Source organism: Pelobates fuscus, chromosome 5 (genome assembly GCF_036172605.1).
Source record: "Pelobates fuscus isolate aPelFus1 chromosome 5, aPelFus1.pri, whole genome shotgun sequence".
Classification (NCBI taxonomy): Eukaryota; Metazoa; Chordata; class Amphibia; order Anura; family Pelobatidae; genus Pelobates; species Pelobates fuscus.
Genome location: NC_086321.1, coordinates 346,700,315 through 346,722,447, shown reverse-complemented (window position 1 = coordinate 346,722,447; position 22,133 = coordinate 346,700,315). Strand labels below are relative to the sequence as shown.

Genomic DNA, 22,133 nt, shown 5'->3' with positions numbered 1-22,133 from the left:
GATAACCGGCCACGGCAGGGGGGAGCTGGCGTTCATGCTGATCCACACAAGCGAATGCTCCCGCGTCTTGTGCATATTAGAGGAGGCGGCCAAAGGAAATAAAAATAGCACTCCCCGTCGGGGAATCGAACCCCGGTCTCCCGCGTGACAGGCGGGGATACTCACCACTATACTAACGAGGATGAGCTGTGCAGTGACGGCGTGCGGCTCGCAGTCACGAGGATATTTGCGATATGTGACGAAAGCCACTGGGCTTTGGAGAAGACTACTTGCCAGCCTTTTACCCTGTGACTATGGCCCCTTTAATTTATTGCGGCAGAGAGACCCTAATTGTGCCTATTGGGACTTTAAACGTTGGTTCTTCGAACTCCCGAACAGTCAAAGTGGCCGCCATTCGACATTCGAACGCGTGGTGGCAGCCATCTTGTTCGCATGGGCTAAAACCGCGAATAGGCTTCAGGGGGACCTAGCCGCGAACGTCCTGGAACTATTTTCGACATGAAAACCTCGCGGTTCCCGGCCGGTCCCCCAGCGGCACTTAGCTGCGATTCTGTGGAACTGTTTTGGGCATGAAATCCTGCGTTCGCCTGGGCAAAACTATGACTTCCATAGAATTTCTGAACCCCTGGTCCGATCTGGGTGATTTTTGGATATGTTGTCCACCCAGATCAGGGCTGTCAGGGGATGTAAGATTTACGGGGATGTGTTATGTTTCTGGGTACTTATGGGACTTTATAAAAAGGGGTGTTTCTTCTGCCCGTGGAAATTAAGTTAATGCATTAACTCCCTGAATTATATCACGGGCAGAGGGGAGGGATTGTTTACTGTATGTGGGAGTATCTTACTGTTAATTACTGTTTTCATTGCCTCCGCTAAAATTGCGGTCTGAGACAGATTTTTGCCGGCTGGACGCTTAAACGATCACTGGAGAGAAAAGCAATGTTAATTACTGTTTTCATTGCCTCCGCTAAAATTGCATTCTGAGACAGCTTAAACAATCGCTGGAGAGAAAAGCAACTGGCTCGTGTGGGGATCGAACCCACGGCCTTGGCGTTATTAGCACCACGCTCTAACCAACTGAGCTAACCGGCCACGGCAGAGGGGAGCTGGCGTTCATTCTGATCCACACAAGCGAATGCTCCCGCGTCTTGTGCATATTAGAGGAGGCGGCCAAAGGAAATAAAAATAGCACTCCCCGTCGGGGAATCGAACCCCGGTCTCCCGCGTGACAGGCAGGGATACTCACCACTATACTAACGAGGATGAGCTGTGCAGTGACGGCGTGCGGCTCGCAGTCACGAGGATATTTGCGATATGTGACGAAAGCCACTGGGCTTTGGAGAAGACTACTTGCCAGCCTTTTACCCTGTGACTATGGCCCCTTTAATTTATTGCGGCAGAGAGACCCTAATTGTGCCTATTGGGACTTTAAACGTTGGTTCTTCGAACTCCCGAACAGTCAAAGTGGCCGCCATTCGACATTCGAACGCGTGGTGGCAGCCATCTTGTTCGCATGGGCTAAAACCGCGAATAGGCTTCAGGGGGACCTAGCCGCGAACGTCCTGGAACTATTTTCGACATGAAAACCTCGCGGTTCCCGGCCGGTCCCCCAGCGGCACTTAGCTGCGATTCTGTGGAACTGTTTTGGGCATGAAATCCTGCGTTCGCCTGGGCAAAACTATGACTTCCATAGAATTTCTGAACCCCTGGTCCGATCTGGGTGATTTTTGGATATGTTGTCCACCCAGATCAGGGCTGTCAGGGGATGTAAGATTTACGGGGATGTGTTATGTTTCTGGGTACTTATGGGACTTTATAAAAAGGGGTGTTTCTTCTGCCCGTGGAAATTAAGTTAATGCATTAACTCCCTGAATTATATCACGGGCAGAGGGGAGGGATTGTTTACTGTATGTGGGAGTATCTTACTGTTAATTACTGTTTTCATTGCCTCCGCTAAAATTGCGGTCTGAGACAGATTTTTGCCGGCTGGACGCTTAAACGATCACTGGAGAGAAAAGCAATGTTAATTACTGTTTTCATTGCCTCCGCTAAAATTGCATTCTGAGACAGCTTAAACAATCGCTGGAGAGAAAAGCAAGTGGCCCGTGTGGGGATCGAACCCACGGCCTTGGCGTTATTAGCACCACGCTCTAACCAACTGAGCTAACCGGCCACGGCAGGGGGGAGCTGGCGTTCATGCTGATCCACACAAGCGAATGCTCCCGCGTCTTGTGCATATTAGAGGAGGCGGCCAAAGGAAATAAAAATAGCACTCCCCGTCGGGGAATCGAACCCCGGTCTCCCGCGTGACAGGCGGGGATACTCACCACTATACTAACGAGGATGAGCTGTGCAGTGACGGCGTGCGGCTCGCAGTCACGAGGATATTTGCGATATGTGACGAAAGCCACTGGGCTTTGGAGAAGACTACTTGCCAGCCTTTTACCCTGTGACTATGGCCCCTTTAATTTATTGCGGCAGAGAGACCCTAATTGTGCCTATTGGGACTTTAAACGTTGGTTCTTCGAACTCCCGAACAGTCAAAGTGGCCGCCATTCGACATTCGAACGCGTGGTGGCAGCCATCTTGTTCGCATGGGCTAAAACCGCGAATAGGCTTCAGGGGGACCTAGCCGCGAACGTCCTGGAACTATTTTCGACATGAAAACCTCGCGGTTCCCGGCCGGTCCCCCAGCGGCACTTAGCTGCGATTCTGTGGAACTGTTTTTGGGCATGAAATCCTGCGTTCGCCTGGGCAAAACTATGACTTCCATAGAATTTCTGAACCCCTGGTCCGATCTGGGTGATTTTTGGATATGTTGTCCACCCAGATCAGGGCTGTCAGGGGATGTAAGATTTACGGGGATGTGTTATGTTTCTGGGTACTTATGGGACTTTATAAAAAGGGGTGTTTCTTCTGCCCGTGGAAATTAAGTTAATGCATTAACTCCCTGAATTATATCACGGGCAGAGGGGAGGGATTGTTTACTGTATGTGGGAGTATCTTACTGTTAATTACTGTTTTCATTGCCTCCGCTAAAATTGCATTCTGAGACAGCTTAAACAATCGCTGGAGAGAAAAGCAACTGGCCCGTGTGGGGATCGAACCCACGGCCTTGGAGTTATTAGCACCACGCTCTAACCAACTGAGCTAACCTGCCACGGCAGGGGGAGCTGGCGTTCATGCTGATCCACACAAGCGAATGCTCCCGCGTCTTGTGCATATTAGAGGAGGCGGCCAAAGGAAATAAAAATAGCACTCCCCGTCGGGGAATCGAACCCCGGTCTCCCGCGTGACAGGCGGGGATACTCACCACTATACTAACGAGGATGAGCTGTGCAGTGACGGCGTGCGGCTCGCAGTCACGAGGATATTTGCGATATGTGACGAAAGCCACTGGGCTTTGGAGAAGACTACTTGCCAGCCTTTTACCCTGTGACTATGGCCCCTTTAATTTATTGCGGCAGAGAGACCCTAATTGTGCCTATTGGGACTTTAAACGTTGGTTCTTCGAACTCCCGAACAGTCAAAGTGGCCGCCATTCGACATTCGAACGCGTGGTGGCAGCCATCTTGTTCGCATGGGCTAAAACCGCGAATAGGCTTCAGGGGGACCTAGCCGCGAACGTCCTGGAACTATTTTCGACATGAAAACCTCGCGGTTCCCGGCCGGTCCCCCAGCGGCACTTAGCTGCGATTCTGTGGAACTGTTTTGGGCATGAAATCCTGCGTTCGCCTGGGCAAAACTATGACTTCCATAGAATTTCTGAACCCCTGGTCCGATCTGGGTGATTTTTGGATATGTTGTCCACCCAGATCAGGGCTGTCAGGGGATGTAAGATTTACGGGGATGTGTTATGTTTCTGGGTGCTTATGGGACTTTATAAAAAGGGGTGTTTCTTCTGCCCGTGGAAATTAAGTTAATGCATTAACTCCCTGAATTATATCACGGGCAGAGGGGAGGGATTGTTTACTGTATGTGGGAGTATCTTACTGTTAATTACTGTTTTCATTGCCTCCGCTAAAATTGCGGTCTGAGACAGATTTTTGCCGGCTGGACGCTTAAACGATCACTGGAGAGAAAAGCAATGTTAATTACTGTTTTCATTGCCTCCGCTAAAATTGCATTCTGAGACAGCTTAAACAATCGCTGGAGAGAAAAGCAACTGGCTCGTGTGGGGATCGAACCCACGGCCTTGGCGTTATTAGCACCACGCTCTAACCAACTGAGCTAACCGGCCACGGCAGGGGGGAGCTGGCGTTCATTCTGATCCACACAAGCGAATGCTCCCGCGTCTTGTGCATATTAGAGGAGGCGGCCAAAGGAAATAAAAATAGCACTCCCCGTCGGGGAATCGAACCCCGGTCTCCCGCGTGACAGGCAGGGATACTCACCACTATACTAACGAGGATGAGCTGTGCAGTGACGGCGTGCGGCTCGCAGTCACGAGGATATTTGCGATATGTGACGAAAGCCACTGGGCTTTGGAGAAGACTACTTGCCAGCCTTTTACCCTGTGACTATGGCCCCTTTAATTTATTGCGGCAGAGAGACCCTAATTGTGCCTATTGGGACTTTAAACGTTGGTTCTTCGAACTCCCGAACAGTCAAAGTGGCCGCCATTCGACATTCGAACGCGTGGTGGCAGCCATCTTGTTCGCATGGGCTAAAACCGCGAATAGGCTTCAGGGGGACCTAGCCGCGAACGTCCTGGAACTATTTTCGACATGAAAACCTCGCGGTTCCCGGCCGGTCCCCCAGCGGCACTTAGCTGCGATTCTGTGGAACTGTTTTGGGCATGAAATCCTGCGTTCGCCTGGGCAAAACTATGACTTCCATAGAATTTCTGAACCCCTGGTCCGATCTGGGTGATTTTTGGATATGTTGTCCACCCAGATCAGGGCTGTCAGGGAATGTAAGATTTACGGGGATGTGTTATGTTTCTGGGTACTTATGGGACTTTATAAAAAGGGGTGTTTCTTCTGCCCGTGGAAATTAAGTTAATGCATTAACTCCCTGAATTATATCACGGGCAGAGGGGAGGGATTGTTTACTGTATGTGGGAGTATCTTACTGTTAATTACTGTTTTCATTGCCTCCGCTAAAATTGCGGTCTGAGACAGATTTTTGCCGGCTGGACGCTTAAACGATCACTGGAGAGAAAAGCAATGTTAATTACTGTTTTCATTGCCTCCGCTAAAATTGCATTCTGAGACAGCTTAAACAATCGCTGGAGAGAAAAGCAACTGGCTCGTGTGGGGATCGAACCCACGGCCTTGGCGTTATTAGCCCCACGCTCTAACCAACTGAGCTAACCGGCCACGGCAGGGGGGAGCTGGCGTTCATGCTGATCCACACAAGCGAATGCTCCCGCGTCTTGTGCATATTAGAGGAGGCGGCCAAAGGAAATAAAAATAGCACTCCCCGTCGGGGAATCGAACCCCGGTCTCCCGCGTGACAGGCGGGGATACTCACCACTATACTAACGAGGATGAGCTGTGCAGTGACGGCGTGCGGCTCGCAGTCACGAGGATATTTGCGATATGTGACGAAAGCCACTGGGCTTTGGAGAAGACTACTTGCCAGCCTTTTACCCTGTGACTATGGCCCCTTTAATTTATTGCGGCAGAGAGACCCTAATTGTGCCTATTGGGACTTTAAACGTTGGTTCTTCGAACTCCCGAACAGTCAAAGTGGCCGCCATTCGACATTCGAACGCGTGGTGGCAGCCATCTTGTTCGCATGGGCTAAAACCGCGAATAGGCTTCAGGGGGACCTAGCCGCGAACGTCCTGGAACTATTTTCGACATGAAAACCTCGCGGTTCCCGGCCGGTCCCCCAGCGGCACTTAGCTGCGATTCTGTGGAACTGTTTTGGGCATGAAATCCTGCGTTCGCCTGGGCAAAACTATGACTTCCATAGAATTTATGAACCCCTGGTCCGATCTGGGTGATTTTTGGATATGTTGTCCACCCAGATCAGGGCTGTCAGGGGATGTAAGATTTACGGGGATGTGTTATGTTTCTGGGTACTTATGGGACTTTATAAAAAGGGGTGTTTCTTCTGCCCGTGGAAATTAAGTTAATGCATTAACTCCCTGAATTAAATCACGGGCAGAGGGGAGGGATTGTTTACTGTATGTGGGAGTATCTTACTGTTAATTACTGTTTTCATTGCCTCCGCTAAAATTGCGGTCTGAGACAGATTTTTGCCGGCTGGACGCTTAAACGATCACTGGAGAGAAAAGCAATGTTAATTACTGTTTTCATTGCCTCCGCTAAAATTGCATTCTGAGACAGCTTAAACAATCGCTGGAGAGAAAAGCAACTGGCCCGTGTGGGGATCGAACCCACGGCCTTGGCGTTATTAGCACCACGCTCTAACCAACTGAGCTAACCGGCCACGGCAGGGGGAGCTGGCGTTCATGCTGATCCACACAAGCGAATGCTCCCGCGTCTTGTGCATATTAGAGGAGGCGGCCAAAGGAAATAAAAATAGCACTCCCCGTCGGGGAATCGAACCCCGGTCTCCCGCGTGACAGGCGGGGATACTCACCACTATACTAACGAGGATGAGCTGTGCAGTGACGGCGTGCGGCTCGCAGTCACGAGGATATTTGCGATATGTGACGAAAGCCACTGGGCTTTGGAGAAGACTACTTGCCAGCCTTTTACCCTGTGACTATGGCCCCTTTAATTTATTGCGGCAGAGAGACCCTAATTGTGCCTATTGGGACTTTAAACGTTGGTTCTTCGAACTCCCGAACAGTCAAAGTGGCCGCCATTCGACATTCGAACGCGTGGTGGCAGCCATCTTGTTCGCATGGGCTAAAACCGCGAATAGGCTTCAGGGGGACCTAGCCGCGAACGTCCTGGAACTATTTTCGACATGAAAACCTCGCGGTTCCCGGCCGGTCCCCCAGCGGCACTTAGCTGCGATTCTGTGGAACTGTTTTGGGCATGAAATCCTGCGTTCGCCTGGGCAAAACTATGACTTCCATAGAATTTATGAACCCCTGGTCCGATCTGGGTGATTTTTGGATATGTTGTCCACCCAGATCAGGGCTGTCAGGGGATGTAAGATTTACGGGGATGTGTTATGTTTCTGGGTACTTATGGGACTTTATAAAAAGGGGTGTTTCTTCTGCCCGTGGAAATTAAGTTAATGCATTAACTCCCTGAATTATATCACGGGCAGAGGGGAGGGATTATTTACTGTATGTGGGAGTATCTTACTGTTAATTACTGTTTTCATTGCCTCCGCTAAAATTGCGCTCTGTGACAGATTTTTGCCGGCTGGACGCTTAAACGATCACTGGAGAGAAAAGCAATGTTAATTACTGTTTTCATTGCCTCCGCTAAAATTGCATTCTGAGACAGCTTAAACAATCGCTGGAGAGAAAAGCAACTGGCCCGTGTGGGGATCGAACCCACGGCCTTGGCGTTATTAGCACCACGCTCTAACCAACTGAGCTAACCGGCCACGGCAGGGGGGAGCTGGCGTTCATGCTGATCCACACAAGCGAATGCTCCCGCGTCTTGTGCATATTAGAGGAGGCGGCCAAAGGAAATAAAAATAGCACTCCCCGTCGGGGAATCGAACCCCGGTCTCCCGCGTGACAGGCGGGGATACTCACCACTATACTAACGAGGATGAGCTGTGCAGTGACGGCGTGCGGCTCGCAGTCACGAGGATATTTGCGATATGTGACGAAAGCCACTGGGCTTTGGAGAAGACTACTTGCCAGCCTTTTACCCTGTGACTATGGCCCCTTTAATTTATTGCGGCAGAGAGACCCTAATTGTGCCTATTGGGACTTTAAACGTTGGTTCTTCGAACTCCCGAACAGTCAAAGTGGCCGCCATTCGACATTCGAACGCGTGGTGGCAGCCATCTTGTTCGCATGGGCTAAAACCGCGAATAGGCTTCAGGGGGACCTAGCCGCGAACGTCCTGGAACTATTTTCGACATGAAAACCTCGCGGTTCCCGGCCGGTCCCCCAGCGGCACTTAGCTGCGATTCTGTGGAACTGTTTTGGGCATGAAATCCTGCGTTCGCCTGGGCAAAACTATGACTTCCATAGAATTTCTGAACCCCTGGTCCGATCTGGGTGATTTTTGGATATGTTGTCCACCCAGATCAGGGCTGTCAGGGGATGTAAGATTTACGGGGATGTGTTATGTTTCTGGGTACTTATGGGACTTTATAAAAAGGGGTGTTTCTTCTGCCCGTGGAAATTAAGTTAATGCATTAACTCCCTGAATTATATCACGGGCAGAGGGGAGGGATTGTTTACTGTATGTGGGAGTATCTTACTGTTAATTACTGTTTTCATTGCCTCCGCTAAAATTGCGCTCTGTGACAGATTTTTGCCGGCTGGACGCTTAAACGATCACTGGAGAGAAAAGCAATGTTAATTACTGTTTTCATTGCCTCCGCTAAAATTGCATTCTGAGACAGCTTAAACAATCGCTGGAGAGAAAAGCAACTGGCCCGTGTGGGGATCGAACCCACGGCCTTGGCGTTATTAGCACCACGCTCTAACCAACTGAGCTAACCGGCCACGGCAGGGGGGAGCTGGCGTTCATGCTGATCCACACAAGCGAATGCTCCCGCGTCTTGTGCATATTAGAGGAGGCGGCCAAAGGAAATAAAAATAGCACTCCCCGTCGGGGAATCGAACCCCGGTCTCCCGCGTGACAGGCGGGGATACTCACCACTATACTAACGAGGATGAGCTGTGCAGTGACGGCGTGCGGCTCGCAGTCACGAGGATATTTGCGATATGTGACGAAAGCCACTGGGCTTTGGAGAAGACTACTTGCCAGCCTTTTACCCTGTGACTATGGCCCCTTTAATTTATTGCGGCAGAGAGACCCTAATTGTGCCTATTGGGACTTTAAACGTTGGTTCTTCGAACTCCCGAACAGTCAAAGTGGCCGCCATTCGACATTCGAACGCGTGGTGGCAGCCATCTTGTTCGCATGGGCTAAAACCGCGAATAGGCTTCAGGGGGACCTAGCCGCGAACGTCCTGGAACTATTTTCGACATGAAAACCTCGCGGTTCCCGGCCGGTCCCCCAGCGGCACTTAGCTGCGATTCTGTGGAACTGTTTTGGGCATGAAATCCTGCGTTCGCCTGGGCAAAACTATGACTTCCATAGAATTTCTGAACCCCTGGTCCGATCTGGGTGATTTTTGGATATGTTGTCCACCCAGATCAGGGCTGTCAGGGGATGTAAGATTTACGGGGATGTGTTATGTTTCTGGGTACTTATGGGACTTTATAAAAAGGGGTGTTTCTTCTGCCCGTGGAAATTAAGTTAATGCATTAACTCCCTGAATTATATCACGGGCAGAGGGGAGGGATTGTTTACTGTATGTGGGAGTATCTTACTGTTAATTACTGTTTTCATTGCCTCCGCTAAAATTGCGGTCTGAGACAGATTTTTGCCGGCTGGACGCTTAAACGATCACTGGAGAGAAAAGCAATGTTAATTACTGTTTTCATTGCCTCCGCTAAAATTGCATTCTGAGACAGCTTAAACAATCGCTGGAGAGAAAAGCAACTGGCCCGTGTGGGGATCGAACCCACGGCCTTGGCGTTATTAGCACCACGCTCTAACCAACTGAGCTAACCGGCCACGGCAGGGGGGAGCTGGCGTTCATGCTGATCCACACAAGCGAATGCTCCCGCGTCTTGTGCATATTAGAGGAGGCGGCCAAAGGAAATAAAAATAGCACTCCCCGTCGGGGAATCGAACCCCGGTCTCCCGCGTGACAGGCGGGGATACTCACCACTATACTAACGAGGATGAGCTGTGCAGTGACGGCGTGCGGCTCGCAGTCACGAGGATATTTGCGATATGTGACGAAAGCCACTGGGCTTTGGAGAAGACTACTTGCCAGCCTTTTACCCTGTGACTATGGCCCCTTTAATTTATTGCGGCAGAGAGACCCTAATTGTGCCTATTGGGACTTTAAACGTTGGTTCTTCGAACTCCCGAACAGTCAAAGTGGCCGCCATTCGACATTCGAACGCGTGGTGGCAGCCATCTTGTTCGCATGGGCTAAAACCGCGAATAGGCTTCAGGGGGACCTAGCCGCGAACGTCCTGGAACTATTTTCGACATGAAAACCTCGCGGTTCCCGGCCGGTCCCCCAGCGGCACTTAGCTGCGATTCTGTGGAACTGTTTTGGGCATGAAATCCTGCGTTCGCCTGGGCAAAACTATGACTTCCATAGAATTTCTGAACCCCTGGTCCGATCTGGGTGATTTTTGGATATGTTGTCCACCCAGATCAGGGCTGTCAGGGGATGTAAGATTTACGGGGATGTGTTATGTTTCTGGGTACTTATGGGACTTTATAAAAAGGGGTGTTTCTTCTGCCCGTGGAAATTAAGTTAATGCATTAACTCCCTGAATTATATCACGGGCAGAGGGGAGGGATTGTTTACTGTATGTGGGAGTATCTTACTGTTAATTACTGTTTTCATTGCCTCCGCTAAAATTGCGCTCTGTGACAGATTTTTGCCGGCTGGACGCTTAAACGATCACTGGAGAGAAAAGCAATGTTAATTACTGTTTTCATTGCCTCCGCTAAAATTGCATTCTGAGACAGCTTAAACAATCGCTGGAGAGAAAAGCAACTGGCCCGTGTGGGGATCGAACCCACGGCCTTGGCGTTATTAGCACCACGCTCTAACCAACTGAGCTAACCGGCCACGGCAGGGGGGAGCTGGCGTTCATGCTGATCCACACAAGCGAATGCTCCCGCGTCTTGTGCATATTAGAGGAGGCGGCCAAAGGAAATAAAAATAGCACTCCCCGTCGGGGAATCGAACCCCGGTCTCCCGCGTGACAGGCGGGGATACTCACCACTATACTAACGAGGATGAGCTGTGCAGTGACGGCGTGCGGCTCGCAGTCACGAGGATATTTGCGATATGTGACGAAAGCCACTGGGCTTTGGAGAAGACTACTTGCCAGCCTTTTACCCTGTGACTATGGCCCCTTTAATTTATTGCGGCAGAGAGACCCTAATTGTGCCTATTGGGACTTTAAACGTTGGTTCTTCGAACTCCCGAACAGTCAAAGTGGCCGCCATTCGACATTCGAACGCGTGGTGGCAGCCATCTTGTTCGCATGGGCTAAAACCGCGAATAGGCTTCAGGGGGACCTAGCCGCGAACGTCCTGGAACTATTTTCGACATGAAAACCTCGCGGTTCCCGGCCGGTCCCCCAGCGGCACTTAGCTGCGATTCTGTGGAACTGTTTTGGGCATGAAATCCTGCGTTCGCCTGGGCAAAACTATGACTTCCATAGAATTTCTGAACCCCTGGTCCGATCTGGGTGATTTTTGGATATGTTGTCCACCCAGATCAGGGCTGTCAGGGGATGTAAGATTTACGGGGATGTGTTATGTTTCTGGGTACTTATGGGACTTTATAAAAAGGGGTGTTTCTTCTGCCCGTGGAAATTAAGTTAATGCATTAACTCCCTGAATTATATCACGGGCAGAGGGGAGGGATTGTTTACTGTATGTGGGAGTATCTTACTGTTAATTACTGTTTTCATTGCCTCCGCTAAAATTGCGGTCTGAGACAGATTTTTGCCGGCTGGACGCTTAAACGATCACTGGAGAGAAAAGCAATGTTAATTACTGTTTTCATTGCCTCCGCTAAAATTGCATTCTGAGACAGCTTAAACAATCGCTGGAGAGAAAAGCAACTGGCCCGTGTGGGGATCGAACCCACGGCCTTGGCGTTATTAGCACCACGCTCTAACCAACTGAGCTAACCGGCCACGGCAGGGGGAGCTGGCGTTCATGCTGATCCACACAAGCGAATGCTCCCGCGTCTTGTGCATATTAGAGGAGGCGGCCAAAGGAAATAAAAATAGCACTCCCCGTCGGGGAATCGAACCCCGGTCTCCCGCGTGACAGGCGGGGATACTCACCACTATACTAACGAGGATGAGCTGTGCAGTGACGGCGTGCGGCTCGCAGTCACGAGGATATTTGCGATATGTGACGAAAGCCACTGGGCTTTGGAGAAGACTACTTGCCAGCCTTTTACCCTGTGACTATGGCCCCTTTAATTTATTGCGGCAGAGAGACCCTAATTGTGCCTATTGGGACTTTAAACGTTGGTTCTTCGAACTCCCGAACAGTCAAAGTGGCCGCCATTCGACATTCGAACGCGTGGTGGCAGCCATCTTGTTCGCATGGGCTAAAACCGCGAATAGGCTTCAGGGGGACCTAGCCGCGAACGTCCTGGAACTATTTTCGACATGAAAACCTCGCGGTTCCCGGCCGGTCCCCCAGCGGCACTTAGCTGCGATTCTGTGGAACTGTTTTGGGCATGAAATCCTGCGTTCGCCTGGGCAAAACTATGACTTCCATAGAATTTATGAACCCCTGGTCCGATCTGGGTGATTTTTGGATATGTTGTCCACCCAGATCAGGGCTGTCAGGGGATGTAAGATTTACGGGGATGTGTTATGTTTCTGGGTACTTATGGGACTTTATAAAAAGGGGTGTTTCTTCTGCCCGTGGAAATTAAGTTAATGCATTAACTCCCTGAATTAAATCACGGGCAGAGGGGAGGGATTGTTTACTGTATGTGGGAGTATCTTACTGTTAATTACTGTTTTCATTGCCTCCGCTAAAATTGCGGTCTGAGACAGATTTTTGCCGGCTGGACGCTTAAACGATCACTGGAGAGAAAAGCAATGTTAATTACTGTTTTCATTGCCTCCGCTAAAATTGCATTCTGAGACAGCTTAAACAATCGCTGGAGAGAAAAGCAACTGGCCCGTGTGGGGATCGAACCCACGGCCTTGGCGTTATTAGCACCACGCTCTAACCAACTGAGCTAACCGGCCACGGCAGGGGGAGCTGGCGTTCATGCTGATCCACACAAGCGAATGCTCCCGCGTCTTGTGCATATTAGAGGAGGCGGCCAAAGGAAATAAAAATAGCACTCCCCGTCGGGGAATCGAACCCCGGTCTCCCGCGTGACAGGCGGGGATACTCACCACTATACTAACGAGGATGAGCTGTGCAGTGACGGCGTGCGGCTCGCAGTCACGAGGATATTTGCGATATGTGACGAAAGCCACTGGGCTTTGGAGAAGACTACTTGCCAGCCTTTTACCCTGTGACTATGGCCCCTTTAATTTATTGCGGCAGAGAGACCCTAATTGTGCCTATTGGGACTTTAAACGTTGGTTCTTCGAACTCCCGAACAGTCAAAGTGGCCGCCATTCGACATTCGAACGCGTGGTGGCAGCCATCTTGTTCGCATGGGCTAAAACCGCGAATAGGCTTCAGGGGGACCTAGCCGCGAACGTCCTGGAACTATTTTCGACATGAAAACCTCGCGGTTCCCGGCCGGTCCCCCAGCGGCACTTAGCTGCGATTCTGTGGAACTGTTTTGGGCATGAAATCCTGCGTTCGCCTGGGCAAAACTATGACTTCCATAGAATTTATGAACCCCTGGTCCGATCTGGGTGATTTTTGGATATGTTGTCCACCCAGATCAGGGCTGTCAGGGGATGTAAGATTTACGGGGATGTGTTATGTTTCTGGGTACTTATGGGACTTTATAAAAAGGGGTGTTTCTTCTGCCCGTGGAAATTAAGTTAATGCATTAACTCCCTGAATTATATCACGGGCAGAGGGGAGGGATTATTTACTGTATGTGGGAGTATCTTACTGTTAATTACTGTTTTCATTGCCTCCGCTAAAATTGCGCTCTGTGACAGATTTTTGCCGGCTGGACGCTTAAACGATCACTGGAGAGAAAAGCAATGTTAATTACTGTTTTCATTGCCTCCGCTAAAATTGCATTCTGAGACAGCTTAAACAATCGCTGGAGAGAAAAGCAACTGGCCCGTGTGGGGATCGAACCCACGGCCTTGGCGTTATTAGCACCACGCTCTAACCAACTGAGCTAACCGGCCACGGCAGGGGGGAGCTGGCGTTCATGCTGATCCACACAAGCGAATGCTCCCGCGTCTTGTGCATATTAGAGGAGGCGGCCAAAGGAAATAAAAATAGCACTCCCCGTCGGGGAATCGAACCCCGGTCTCCCGCGTGACAGGCGGGGATACTCACCACTATACTAACGAGGATGAGCTGTGCAGTGACGGCGTGCGGCTCGCAGTCACGAGGATATTTGCGATATGTGACGAAAGCCACTGGGCTTTGGAGAAGACTACTTGCCAGCCTTTTACCCTGTGACTATGGCCCCTTTAATTTATTGCGGCAGAGAGACCCTAATTGTGCCTATTGGGACTTTAAACGTTGGTTCTTCGAACTCCCGAACAGTCAAAGTGGCCGCCATTCGACATTCGAACGCGTGGTGGCAGCCATCTTGTTCGCATGGGCTAAAACCGCGAATAGGCTTCAGGGGGACCTAGCCGCGAACGTCCTGGAACTATTTTCGACATGAAAACCTCGCGGTTCCCGGCCGGTCCCCCAGCGGCACTTAGCTGCGATTCTGTGGAACTGTTTTGGGCATGAAATCCTGCGTTCGCCTGGGCAAAACTATGACTTCCATAGAATTTCTGAACCCCTGGTCCGATCTGGGTGATTTTTGGATATGTTGTCCACCCAGATCAGGGCTGTCAGGGGATGTAAGATTTACGGGGATGTGTTATGTTTCTGGGTACTTATGGGACTTTATAAAAAGGGGTGTTTCTTCTGCCCGTGGAAATTAAGTTAATGCATTAACTCCCTGAATTATATCACGGGCAGAGGGGAGGGATTGTTTACTGTATGTGGGAGTATCTTACTGTTAATTACTGTTTTCATTGCCTCCGCTAAAATTGCGCTCTGTGACAGATTTTTGCCGGCTGGACGCTTAAACGATCACTGGAGAGAAAAGCAATGTTAATTACTGTTTTCATTGCCTCCGCTAAAATTGCATTCTGAGACAGCTTAAACAATCGCTGGAGAGAAAAGCAACTGGCCCGTGTGGGGATCGAACCCACGGCCTTGGCGTTATTAGCACCACGCTCTAACCAACTGAGCTAACCGGCCACGGCAGGGGGGAGCTGGCGTTCATGCTGATCCACACAAGCGAATGCTCCCGCGTCTTGTGCATATTAGAGGAGGCGGCCAAAGGAAATAAAAATAGCACTCCCCGTCGGGGAATCGAACCCCGGTCTCCCGCGTGACAGGCGGGGATACTCACCACTATACTAACGAGGATGAGCTGTGCAGTGACGGCGTGCGGCTCGCAGTCACGAGGATATTTGCGATATGTGACGAAAGCCACTGGGCTTTGGAGAAGACTACTTGCCAGCCTTTTACCCTGTGACTATGGCCCCTTTAATTTATTGCGGCAGAGAGACCCTAATTGTGCCTATTGGGACTTTAAACGTTGGTTCTTCGAACTCCCGAACAGTCAAAGTGGCCGCCATTCGACATTCGAACGCGTGGTGGCAGCCATCTTGTTCGCATGGGCTAAAACCGCGAATAGGCTTCAGGGGGACCTAGCCGCGAACGTCCTGGAACTATTTTCGACATGAAAACCTCGCGGTTCCCGGCCGGTCCCCCAGCGGCACTTAGCTGCGATTCTGTGGAACTGTTTTGGGCATGAAATCCTGCGTTCGCCTGGGCAAAACTATGACTTCCATAGAATTTCTGAACCCCTGGTCCGATCTGGGTGATTTTTGGATATGTTGTCCACCCAGATCAGGGCTGTCAGGGGATGTAAGATTTACGGGGATGTGTTATGTTTCTGGGTACTTATGGGACTTTATAAAAAGGGGTGTTTCTTCTGCCCGTGGAAATTAAGTTAATGCATTAACTCCCTGAATTATATCACGGGCAGAGGGGAGGGATTGTTTACTGTATGTGGGAGTATCTTACTGTTAATTACTGTTTTCATTGCCTCCGCTAAAATTGCGGTCTGAGACAGATTTTTGCCGGCTGGACGCTTAAACGATCACTGGAGAGAAAAGCAATGTTAATTACTGTTTTCATTGCCTCCGCTAAAATTGCATTCTGAGACAGCTTAAACAATCGCTGGAGAGAAAAGCAACTGGCCCGTGTGGGGATCGAACCCACGGCCTTGGCGTTATTAGCACCACGCTCTAACCAACTGAGCTAACCGGCCACGGCAGGGGGGAGCTGGCGTTCATGCTGATCCACACAAGCGAATGCTCCCGCGTCTTGTGCATATTAGAGGAGGCGGCCAAAGGAAATAAAAATAGCACTCCCCGTCGGGGAATCGAACCCCGGTCTCCCGCGTGACAGGCGGGGATACTCACCACTATACTAACGAGGATGAGCTGTGCAGTGACGGCGTGCGGCTCGCAGTCACGAGGATATTTGCGATATGTGACGAAAGCCACTGGGCTTTGGAGAAGACTACTTGCCAGCCTTTTACCCTGTGACTATGGCCCCTTTAATTTATTGCAGCAGAGAGACCCTAATTGTGCCTATTGGGACTTTAAACGTTGGTTCTTCGAACTCCCGAACAGTCAAAGTGGCCGCCATTCGACATTCGAACGCGTGGTGGCAGCCATCTTGTTCGCATGGGCTAAAACCGCGAATAGGCTTCAGGGGGACCTAGCCGCGAACGTCCTGGAACTATTTTCGACATGAAAACCTCGCGGTTCCCGGCCGGTCCCCCAGCGGCACTTAGCTGCGATTCTGTGAAACTGTTTTGGGCATGAAATCCTGCGTTCGCCTGGGCAAAACTATGACTTCCATAGAATTTATGAACCCCTGGTCCGATCTGGGTGATTTTTGGATATGTTGTCCACCCAGATCAGGGCTGTCAGGGGATGTAAGATTTACGGGGATGTGTTATGTTTCTGGGTACTTATGGGACTTTATAAAAAGGGGTGTTTCTTCTGCACGTGGAAATTAAGTTAATGCATTAACTCCCTGAATTAAATCACGGGCAGAGGGGAGGGATTGTTTACTGTATGTGGGAGTATCTTACTGTTAATTACTGTTTTCATTGCCTCCGCTAAAATTGCGGTCTGAGACAGATTTTTGCCGGCTGGACGCTTAAACGATCACTGGAGAGAAAAGCAATGTTAATTACTGTTTTCATTGCCTCCGCTAAAATTGCATTCTGAGACAGCTTAAACAATCGCTGGAGAGAAAAGCAACTGGCCCGTGTGGGGATCGAACCCACGGCCTTGGCGTTATTAGCACCACGCTCTAACCAACTGAGCTAACCGGCCACGGCAGGGGGAGCTGGCGTTCATGCTGATCCACACAAGCGAATGCTCCCGCGTCTTGTGCATATTAGAGGAGGCGGCCAAAGGAAATAAAAATAGCACTCCCCGTCGGGGAATCGAACCCCGGTCTCCCGCGTGACAGGCGGGGATACTCACCACTATACTAACGAGGATGAGCTGTGCAGTGACGGCGTGCGGCTCGCAGTCACGAGGATATTTGCGATATGTGACGAAAGCCACTGGGCTTTGGAGAAGACTACTTGCCAGCCTTTTACCCTGTGACTATGGCCCCTTTAATTTATTGCGGCAGAGAGACCCTAATTGTGCCTATTGGGACTTTAAACGTTGGTTCTTCGAACTCCCGAACAGTCAAAGTGGCCGCCATTCGACATTCGAACGCGTGGTGGCAGCCATCTTGTTCGCATGGGCTAAAACCGCGAATAGGCTTCAGGGGGACCTAGCCGCGAACGTCCTGGAACTATTTTCGACATGAAAACCTCGCGGTTCCCGGCCGGTCCCCCAGCGGCACTTAGCTGCGATTCTGTGGAACTGTTTTGGGCATGAAATCCTGCGTTCGCCTGGGCAAAACTATGACTTCCATAGAATTTATGAACCCCTGGTCCGATCTGGGTGATTTTTGGATATGTTGTCCACCCAGATCAGGGCTGTCAGGGGATGTAAGATTTACGGGGATGTGTTATGTTTCTGGGTACTTATGGGACTTTATAAAAAGGGGTGTTTCTTCTGCCCGTGGAAATTAAGTTAATGCATTAACTCCCTGAATTAAATCACGGGCAGAGGGGAGGGATTGTTTACTGTATGTGGGAGTATCTTACTGTTAATTACTGTTTTCATTGCCTCCGCTAAAATTGCGGTCTGAGACAGATTTTTGCCGGCTGGACGCTTAAACGATCACTGGAGAGAAAAGCAATGTTAATTACTGTTTTCATTGCCTCCGCTAAAATTGCATTCTGAGACAGCTTAAACAATCGCTGGAGAGAAAAGCAACTGGCCCGTGTGGGGATCGAACCCACGGCCTTGGCGTTATTAGCACCACGCTCTAACCAACTGAGCTAACCGGCCACGGCAGGGGGAGCTGGCGTTCATGCTGATCCACACAAGCGAATGCTCCCGCGTCTTGTGCATATTAGAGGAGGCGGCCAAAGGAAATAAAAATAGCACTCCCCGTCGGGGAATCGAACCCCGGTCTCCCGCGTGACAGGCGGGGATACTCACCACTATACTAACGAGGATGAGCTGTGCAGTGACGGCGTGCGGCTCGCAGTCACGAGGATATTTGCGATATGTGACGAAAGCCACTGGGCTTTGGAGAAGACTACTTGCCAGCCTTTTACCCTGTGACTATGGCCCCTTTAATTTATTGCGGCAGAGAGACCCTAATTGTGCCTATTGGGACTTTAAACGTTGGTTCTTCGAACTCCCGAACAGTCAAAGTGGCCGCCATTCGACATTCGAACGCGTGGTGGCAGCCATCTTGTTCGCATGGGCTAAAACCGCGAATAGGCTTCAGGGGGACCTAGCCGCGAACGTCCTGGAACTATTTTCGACATGAAAACCTCGCGGTTCCCGGCCGGTCCCCCAGCGGCACTTAGCTGCGATTCTGTGGAACTGTTTTGGGCATGAAATCCTGCGTTCGCCTGGGCAAAACTATGACTTCCATAGAATTTATGAACCCCTGGTCCGATCTGGGTGATTTTTGGATATGTTGTCCACCCAGATCAGGGCTGTCAGGGGATGTAAGATTTACGGGGATGTGTTATGTTTCTGGGTACTTATGGGACTTTATAAAAAGGGGTGTTTCTTCTGCCCGTGGAAATTAAGTTAATGCATTAACTCCCTGAATTATATCACGGGCAGAGGGGAGGGATTATTTACTGTATGTGGGAGTATCTTACTGTTAATTACTGTTTTCATTGCCTCCGCTAAAATTGCGCTCTGTGACAGATTTTTGCCGGCTGGACGCTTAAACGATCACTGGAGAGAAAAGCAATGTTAATTACTGTTTTCATTGCCTCCGCTAAAATTGCATTCTGAGACAGCTTAAACAATCGCTGGAGAGAAAAGCAACTGGCCCGTGTGGGGATCGAACCCACGGCCTTGGCGTTATTAGCACCACGCTCTAACCAACTGAGCTAACCGGCCACGGCAGGGGGGAGCTGGCGTTCATGCTGATCCACACAAGCGAATGCTCCCGCGTCTTGTGCATATTAGAGGAGGCGGCCAAAGGAAATAAAAATAGCACTCCCCGTCGGGGAATCGAACCCCGGTCTCCCGCGTGACAGGCGGGGATACTCACCACTATACTAACGAGGATGAGCTGTGCAGTGACGGCGTGCGGCTCGCAGTCACGAGGATATTTGCGATATGTGACGAAAGCCACTGGGCTTTGGAGAAGACTACTTGCCAGCCTTTTACCCTGTGACTATGGCCCCTTTAATTTATTGCGGCAGAGAGACCCTAATTGTGCCTATTGGGACTTTAAACGTTGGTTCTTCGAACTCCCGAACAGTCAAAGTGGCCGCCATTCGACATTCGAACGCGTGGTGGCAGCCATCTTGTTCGCATGGGCTAAAACCGCGAATAGGCTTCAGGGGGACCTAGCCGCGAACGTCCTGGAACTATTTTCGACATGAAAACCTCGCGGTTCCCGGCCGGTCCCCCAGCGGCACTTAGCTGCGATTCTGTGGAACTGTTTTGGGCATGAAATCCTGCGTTCGCCTGGGCAAAACTATGACTTCCATAGAATTTCTGAACCCCTGGTCCGATCTGGGTGATTTTTGGATATGTTGTCCACCCAGATCAGGGCTGTCAGGGGATGTAAGATTTACGGGGATGTGTTATGTTTCTGGGTACTTATGGGACTTTATAAAAAGGGGTGTTTCTTCTGCCCGTGGAAATTAAGTTAATGCATTAACTCCCTGAATTATATCACGGGCAGAGGGGAGGGATTGTTTACTGTATGTGGGAGTATCTTACTGTTAATTACTGTTTTCATTGCCTCCGCTAAAATTGCGCTCTGTGACAGATTTTTGCCGGCTGGACGCTTAAACGATCACTGGAGAGAAAAGCAATGTTAATTACTGTTTTCATTGCCTCCGCTAAAATTGCATTCTGAGACAGCTTAAACAATCGCTGGAGAGAAAAGCAACTGGCCCGTGTGGGGATCGAACCCACGGCCTTGGCGTTATTAGCACCACGCTCTAACCAACTGAGCTAACCGGCCACGGCAGGGGGGAGCTGGCGTTCATGCTGATCCACACAAGCGAATGCTCCCGCGTCTTGTGCATATTAGAGGAGGCGGCCAAAGGAAATAAAAATAGCACTCCCCGTCGGGGAATCGAACCCCGGTCTCCCGCGTGACAGGCGGGGATACTCACCACTATACTAACGAGGATGAGCTGTGCAGTGACGGCGTGCGGCTCGCAGTCACAAGGATATTTGCGATATGTGACGAAAGCCACTGGGCTTTGGAGAAGACTACTTGCCAGCCTTTTACCCTGTGACTATGGCCCCTTTAATTTATTGCGGCAGAGAGACCCTAATTGTGCCTATTGGGACTTTAAACGTTGGTTCTTCGAACTCCCGAACAGTCAAAGTGGCCGCCATTCGACATTCGAACGCGTGGTGGCAGCCATCTTGTTCGCATGGGCTAAAACCGCGAATAGGCTTCAGGGGGACCTAGCCGCGAACGTCCTGGAACTATTTTCGACATGAAAACCTCGCGGTTCCCGGCCGGTCCCCCAGCGGCACTTAGCTGCGATTCTGTGGAACTGTTTTGGGCATGAAATCCTGCGTTCGCCTGGGCAAAACTATGACTTCCATAGAATTTCTGAACCCCTGGTCCGATCTGGGTGATTTTTGGATATGTTGTCCACCCAGATCAGGGCTGTCAGGGGATGTAAGATTTACGGGGATGTGTTATGTTTCTGGGTACTTATGGGACTTTATAAAAAGGGGTGTTTCTTCTGCCCGTGGAAATTAAGTTAATGCATTAACTCCCTGAATTATATCACGGGCAGAGGGGAGGGATTGTTTACTGTATGTGGGAGTATCTTACTGTTAATTACTGTTTTCATTGCCTCCGCTAAAATTGCGGTCTGAGACAGATTTTTGCCGGCTGGACGCTTAAACGATCACTGGAGAGAAAAGCAATGTTAATTACTGTTTTCATTGCCTCCGCTAAAATTGCATTCTGAGACAGCTTAAACAATCGCTGGAGAGAAAAGCAACTGGCCCGTGTGGGGATCGAACCCACGGCCTTGGCGTTATTAGCACCACGCTCTAACCAACTGAGCTAACCGGCCACGGCAGGGGGGAGCTGGCGTTCATGCTGATCCACACAAGCGAATGCTCCCGCGTCTTGTGCATATTAGAGGAGGCGGCCAAAGGAAATAAAAATAGCACTCCCCGTCGGGGAATCGAACCCCGGTCTCCCGCGTGACAGGCGGGGATACTCACCACTATACTAACGAGGATGAGCTGTGCAGTGACGGCGTGCGGCTCGCAGTCACGAGGATATTTGCGATATGTGACGAAAGCCACTGGGCTTTGGAGAAGACTACTTGCCAGCCTTTTACCCTGTGACTATGGCCCCTTTAATTTATTGCGGCAGAGAGACCCTAATTGTGCCTATTGGGACTTTAAACGTTGGTTCTTCGAACTCCCGAACAGTCAAAGTGGCCGCCATTCGACATTCGAACGCGTGGTGGCAGCCATCTTGTTCGCATGGGCTAAAACCGCGAATAGGCTTCAGGGGGACCTAGCCGCGAACGTCCTGGAACTATTTTCGACATGAAAACCTCGCGGTTCCCGGCCGGTCCCCCAGCGGCACTTAGCTGCGATTCTGTGGAACTGTTTTGGGCATGAAATCCTGCGTTCGCCTGGGCAAAACTATGACTTCCATAGA

At 50.4% G+C, this 22,133-nt stretch overlaps 39 non-coding genes across 39 annotated transcripts; all 39 read right to left on the bottom strand.

Annotated features, from left to right (window-relative positions):
* Nucleotides 1-110: 110 nt before the first annotated feature.
* On the bottom strand, nucleotides 111-182 carry TRNAD-GUC (transfer RNA aspartic acid (anticodon GUC)). The gene has a single exon. It is a non-coding gene; the product is annotated as a tRNA-Asp (tRNA).
* Nucleotides 183-1,018: 836 nt separating this feature from the next.
* On the bottom strand, nucleotides 1,019-1,092 carry TRNAI-AAU (transfer RNA isoleucine (anticodon AAU)). The gene has a single exon. It is a non-coding gene; the product is annotated as a tRNA-Ile (tRNA).
* Nucleotides 1,093-1,191: 99 nt separating this feature from the next.
* On the bottom strand, nucleotides 1,192-1,263 carry TRNAD-GUC (transfer RNA aspartic acid (anticodon GUC)). The gene has a single exon. It is a non-coding gene; the product is annotated as a tRNA-Asp (tRNA).
* Nucleotides 1,264-2,099: 836 nt separating this feature from the next.
* On the bottom strand, nucleotides 2,100-2,173 carry TRNAI-AAU (transfer RNA isoleucine (anticodon AAU)). The gene has a single exon. It is a non-coding gene; the product is annotated as a tRNA-Ile (tRNA).
* A 99-nt stretch (nucleotides 2,174-2,272) lies between these two features.
* TRNAD-GUC (transfer RNA aspartic acid (anticodon GUC)) lies at nucleotides 2,273-2,344 on the bottom strand. The gene has a single exon. It is a non-coding gene; the product is annotated as a tRNA-Asp (tRNA).
* A 914-nt stretch (nucleotides 2,345-3,258) lies between these two features.
* On the bottom strand, nucleotides 3,259-3,330 carry TRNAD-GUC (transfer RNA aspartic acid (anticodon GUC)). Its single transcript has one exon. It is a non-coding gene; the product is annotated as a tRNA-Asp (tRNA).
* Nucleotides 3,331-4,166: 836 nt separating this feature from the next.
* Nucleotides 4,167-4,240, bottom strand: TRNAI-AAU (transfer RNA isoleucine (anticodon AAU)). Its single transcript has one exon. It is a non-coding gene; the product is annotated as a tRNA-Ile (tRNA).
* Nucleotides 4,241-4,339: 99 nt separating this feature from the next.
* TRNAD-GUC (transfer RNA aspartic acid (anticodon GUC)) lies at nucleotides 4,340-4,411 on the bottom strand. The gene has a single exon. It is a non-coding gene; the product is annotated as a tRNA-Asp (tRNA).
* Nucleotides 4,412-5,420: 1,009 nt separating this feature from the next.
* Nucleotides 5,421-5,492, bottom strand: TRNAD-GUC (transfer RNA aspartic acid (anticodon GUC)). Its single transcript has one exon. It is a non-coding gene; the product is annotated as a tRNA-Asp (tRNA).
* Nucleotides 5,493-6,328: 836 nt separating this feature from the next.
* On the bottom strand, nucleotides 6,329-6,402 carry TRNAI-AAU (transfer RNA isoleucine (anticodon AAU)). The gene has a single exon. It is a non-coding gene; the product is annotated as a tRNA-Ile (tRNA).
* A 98-nt stretch (nucleotides 6,403-6,500) lies between these two features.
* On the bottom strand, nucleotides 6,501-6,572 carry TRNAD-GUC (transfer RNA aspartic acid (anticodon GUC)). Its single transcript has one exon. It is a non-coding gene; the product is annotated as a tRNA-Asp (tRNA).
* Nucleotides 6,573-7,408: 836 nt separating this feature from the next.
* Nucleotides 7,409-7,482, bottom strand: TRNAI-AAU (transfer RNA isoleucine (anticodon AAU)). The gene has a single exon. It is a non-coding gene; the product is annotated as a tRNA-Ile (tRNA).
* A 99-nt stretch (nucleotides 7,483-7,581) lies between these two features.
* TRNAD-GUC (transfer RNA aspartic acid (anticodon GUC)) lies at nucleotides 7,582-7,653 on the bottom strand. The gene has a single exon. It is a non-coding gene; the product is annotated as a tRNA-Asp (tRNA).
* An 836-nt stretch (nucleotides 7,654-8,489) lies between these two features.
* TRNAI-AAU (transfer RNA isoleucine (anticodon AAU)) lies at nucleotides 8,490-8,563 on the bottom strand. The gene has a single exon. It is a non-coding gene; the product is annotated as a tRNA-Ile (tRNA).
* Nucleotides 8,564-8,662: 99 nt separating this feature from the next.
* Nucleotides 8,663-8,734, bottom strand: TRNAD-GUC (transfer RNA aspartic acid (anticodon GUC)). The gene has a single exon. It is a non-coding gene; the product is annotated as a tRNA-Asp (tRNA).
* Nucleotides 8,735-9,570: 836 nt separating this feature from the next.
* On the bottom strand, nucleotides 9,571-9,644 carry TRNAI-AAU (transfer RNA isoleucine (anticodon AAU)). Its single transcript has one exon. It is a non-coding gene; the product is annotated as a tRNA-Ile (tRNA).
* Nucleotides 9,645-9,743: 99 nt separating this feature from the next.
* On the bottom strand, nucleotides 9,744-9,815 carry TRNAD-GUC (transfer RNA aspartic acid (anticodon GUC)). The gene has a single exon. It is a non-coding gene; the product is annotated as a tRNA-Asp (tRNA).
* Nucleotides 9,816-10,651: 836 nt separating this feature from the next.
* On the bottom strand, nucleotides 10,652-10,725 carry TRNAI-AAU (transfer RNA isoleucine (anticodon AAU)). The gene has a single exon. It is a non-coding gene; the product is annotated as a tRNA-Ile (tRNA).
* Nucleotides 10,726-10,824: 99 nt separating this feature from the next.
* Nucleotides 10,825-10,896, bottom strand: TRNAD-GUC (transfer RNA aspartic acid (anticodon GUC)). The gene has a single exon. It is a non-coding gene; the product is annotated as a tRNA-Asp (tRNA).
* An 836-nt stretch (nucleotides 10,897-11,732) lies between these two features.
* On the bottom strand, nucleotides 11,733-11,806 carry TRNAI-AAU (transfer RNA isoleucine (anticodon AAU)). The gene has a single exon. It is a non-coding gene; the product is annotated as a tRNA-Ile (tRNA).
* A 98-nt stretch (nucleotides 11,807-11,904) lies between these two features.
* TRNAD-GUC (transfer RNA aspartic acid (anticodon GUC)) lies at nucleotides 11,905-11,976 on the bottom strand. The gene has a single exon. It is a non-coding gene; the product is annotated as a tRNA-Asp (tRNA).
* Nucleotides 11,977-12,812: 836 nt separating this feature from the next.
* On the bottom strand, nucleotides 12,813-12,886 carry TRNAI-AAU (transfer RNA isoleucine (anticodon AAU)). The gene has a single exon. It is a non-coding gene; the product is annotated as a tRNA-Ile (tRNA).
* Nucleotides 12,887-12,984: 98 nt separating this feature from the next.
* On the bottom strand, nucleotides 12,985-13,056 carry TRNAD-GUC (transfer RNA aspartic acid (anticodon GUC)). Its single transcript has one exon. It is a non-coding gene; the product is annotated as a tRNA-Asp (tRNA).
* Nucleotides 13,057-13,892: 836 nt separating this feature from the next.
* On the bottom strand, nucleotides 13,893-13,966 carry TRNAI-AAU (transfer RNA isoleucine (anticodon AAU)). The gene has a single exon. It is a non-coding gene; the product is annotated as a tRNA-Ile (tRNA).
* A 99-nt stretch (nucleotides 13,967-14,065) lies between these two features.
* TRNAD-GUC (transfer RNA aspartic acid (anticodon GUC)) lies at nucleotides 14,066-14,137 on the bottom strand. The gene has a single exon. It is a non-coding gene; the product is annotated as a tRNA-Asp (tRNA).
* An 836-nt stretch (nucleotides 14,138-14,973) lies between these two features.
* Nucleotides 14,974-15,047, bottom strand: TRNAI-AAU (transfer RNA isoleucine (anticodon AAU)). Its single transcript has one exon. It is a non-coding gene; the product is annotated as a tRNA-Ile (tRNA).
* A 99-nt stretch (nucleotides 15,048-15,146) lies between these two features.
* Nucleotides 15,147-15,218, bottom strand: TRNAD-GUC (transfer RNA aspartic acid (anticodon GUC)). The gene has a single exon. It is a non-coding gene; the product is annotated as a tRNA-Asp (tRNA).
* Nucleotides 15,219-16,054: 836 nt separating this feature from the next.
* Nucleotides 16,055-16,128, bottom strand: TRNAI-AAU (transfer RNA isoleucine (anticodon AAU)). The gene has a single exon. It is a non-coding gene; the product is annotated as a tRNA-Ile (tRNA).
* A 99-nt stretch (nucleotides 16,129-16,227) lies between these two features.
* On the bottom strand, nucleotides 16,228-16,299 carry TRNAD-GUC (transfer RNA aspartic acid (anticodon GUC)). Its single transcript has one exon. It is a non-coding gene; the product is annotated as a tRNA-Asp (tRNA).
* Nucleotides 16,300-17,135: 836 nt separating this feature from the next.
* TRNAI-AAU (transfer RNA isoleucine (anticodon AAU)) lies at nucleotides 17,136-17,209 on the bottom strand. The gene has a single exon. It is a non-coding gene; the product is annotated as a tRNA-Ile (tRNA).
* A 98-nt stretch (nucleotides 17,210-17,307) lies between these two features.
* TRNAD-GUC (transfer RNA aspartic acid (anticodon GUC)) lies at nucleotides 17,308-17,379 on the bottom strand. The gene has a single exon. It is a non-coding gene; the product is annotated as a tRNA-Asp (tRNA).
* An 836-nt stretch (nucleotides 17,380-18,215) lies between these two features.
* On the bottom strand, nucleotides 18,216-18,289 carry TRNAI-AAU (transfer RNA isoleucine (anticodon AAU)). Its single transcript has one exon. It is a non-coding gene; the product is annotated as a tRNA-Ile (tRNA).
* Nucleotides 18,290-18,387: 98 nt separating this feature from the next.
* TRNAD-GUC (transfer RNA aspartic acid (anticodon GUC)) lies at nucleotides 18,388-18,459 on the bottom strand. The gene has a single exon. It is a non-coding gene; the product is annotated as a tRNA-Asp (tRNA).
* Nucleotides 18,460-19,295: 836 nt separating this feature from the next.
* On the bottom strand, nucleotides 19,296-19,369 carry TRNAI-AAU (transfer RNA isoleucine (anticodon AAU)). Its single transcript has one exon. It is a non-coding gene; the product is annotated as a tRNA-Ile (tRNA).
* A 99-nt stretch (nucleotides 19,370-19,468) lies between these two features.
* Nucleotides 19,469-19,540, bottom strand: TRNAD-GUC (transfer RNA aspartic acid (anticodon GUC)). The gene has a single exon. It is a non-coding gene; the product is annotated as a tRNA-Asp (tRNA).
* Nucleotides 19,541-20,376: 836 nt separating this feature from the next.
* Nucleotides 20,377-20,450, bottom strand: TRNAI-AAU (transfer RNA isoleucine (anticodon AAU)). Its single transcript has one exon. It is a non-coding gene; the product is annotated as a tRNA-Ile (tRNA).
* A 99-nt stretch (nucleotides 20,451-20,549) lies between these two features.
* On the bottom strand, nucleotides 20,550-20,621 carry TRNAD-GUC (transfer RNA aspartic acid (anticodon GUC)). The gene has a single exon. It is a non-coding gene; the product is annotated as a tRNA-Asp (tRNA).
* An 836-nt stretch (nucleotides 20,622-21,457) lies between these two features.
* On the bottom strand, nucleotides 21,458-21,531 carry TRNAI-AAU (transfer RNA isoleucine (anticodon AAU)). Its single transcript has one exon. It is a non-coding gene; the product is annotated as a tRNA-Ile (tRNA).
* A 99-nt stretch (nucleotides 21,532-21,630) lies between these two features.
* TRNAD-GUC (transfer RNA aspartic acid (anticodon GUC)) lies at nucleotides 21,631-21,702 on the bottom strand. The gene has a single exon. It is a non-coding gene; the product is annotated as a tRNA-Asp (tRNA).
* Between the last annotated feature and the right edge of the window lie 431 nt (nucleotides 21,703-22,133).